At 47.8% G+C, this 1,666-nt stretch overlaps 1 non-coding gene across 1 annotated transcript; it reads right to left on the bottom strand.

The window, feature by feature from the left end:
* Positions 1-738: 738 nt before the first annotated feature.
* Positions 739-811, bottom strand: Trnaa-ugc (transfer RNA alanine (anticodon UGC)). Its single transcript has one exon. It is a non-coding gene; the product is annotated as a tRNA-Ala (tRNA).
* Between the last annotated feature and the right edge of the window lie 855 nt (positions 812-1,666).

Here is a 1,666-nt window from a genome sequence, read left to right as displayed (position 1 = left end):
ACTGTTTGTACCCCGCCGTCTTGATTGTTTTTATATCTCACTCATCTCTGTTCTGTGTATACTCTGAGGCCGAAGAGCGGCATACTTGGTCCGCTGCCGGCCTACCTGTTTGTCACAGGTATTAAAATCACAATAAAGGAAAAAAAAAAAAAAAAAAAAAAAAAAAAAAAAAAAAAAATCTGCTGGCTGTGAATTATTCCACTTGCATGCCAAGGTGCGCATGTAGGTGTGTTAAAAATTCTGGAGGCTTTGGATATCGATACCAGTACCTCTAGCATGCTAAGCGATCTCTCTACCATCTGAGCTAGGCCTCCCCCATGACGAATGGTGCTACATACAGCCATATCAACGTCACAGACCCTTGCACTCCCATTATTCCGCAGACAAACATTACTCTCTATGTATCCGTGAGGGTGTCTTTCAGGTTTCGTGCATTTTGTATCGAATCGTAGTTGGCCAGAATGAAAGCGGCACTCATAACGTCGAAAATAGAGTTCGGACACCGCTCTGAGTAAGACGAACGTGTTGTCCGCTCTCCACACTTCAATGAGGTTAAGCCGTGATACCTAAGACAGATCTGCACTCGATGACACCTCGATAACAGCCGGTCCACACACATACATCTTGCTCTCTTTACGTCAGTATACATCGTATCAGTTTATGACGCTGGCTTTGCAACATCTTGCGTGCCTTTAGGTTCGCCGTTACCAACACGTACCATGTACTGACCACAAAATATGGAATCGCCGGAGCTTGAACGCGGGACCTTTCACATGCAAAGCGAACGCTCTACCAACTGAGCTACGCTCCCATGCACGACTAAGCTGCGCTATTCTCCATTCTTTGCGACTCTGATGTGCACGGACACGATGGTTGGTTGGTTTCTAGCGGTGAAGGGACCAGAGTACAATGGCGCGGACACGTTCATATACACAAGAGTTCCAAGTAGGTCCGATGCTCTGGTATTACGAATGCAAATTCCGTCTGTTCTTAACGTCTTACATTAAAAGGGCGGTCACAAATTGCTCTGTTTTCACTCCTTGTCGACAATCACACAGCTCCTGAGGTAACAAGCACATCTCGAGCCCCTTTGTGCACTCCATTGTTCATGCCAACTCAATGCCTCGCTCTTTACTACTGTGTACCACTCTTGTCGTCCAACTGCAAAACACTGGGCCACAACAAGTTTCCGCGTCTCCATTGCACTGCGCGCACTACGAAACGCTCCCCAATCTTGGCACTCACCCATGCAGCCGACTTTTCCGACTTAACACGACGCTCACGCTAGTGACAACCGTATCTATACTTGGACGTCGCGCCAAAGCGAATGAGCACATTTCGCCTACGGCTTAGGCCGCCTACGTAGTGTGGCTGCTCGATGTCTGCAGGCAGCGAGGGGCTGGAAGCTTCCTGTGTTCGCATGTATGTCACCTGTGCTTGCTTGTCAGAGACAGTCTATCGCAAAACATACAACTCATTCCATGTGTTGATTGCTACGGCATCTGTTATCAACAGTCACAACTAGCAACACCAGTAGCAGCCGACCGCACGCAAAGAATGGGAATGTGCAGTGGGATTTACGTGAACTCGGCGCAAGGCAGATCTTTCCGACGTAGGCTTGACAATCTTATGAGAACACTTGTACTGTTTCTACATTAAGTGCAGG

This window comes from Schistocerca gregaria, chromosome 8, assembly GCF_023897955.1.
Source record: "Schistocerca gregaria isolate iqSchGreg1 chromosome 8, iqSchGreg1.2, whole genome shotgun sequence".
Lineage (NCBI taxonomy): Eukaryota > Metazoa > Arthropoda > Insecta > Orthoptera > Acrididae > Schistocerca > Schistocerca gregaria.
The sequence above is the reverse complement of the archived record's forward strand: the minus strand, read 5'-3'. Positions and strand labels throughout refer to the sequence as shown.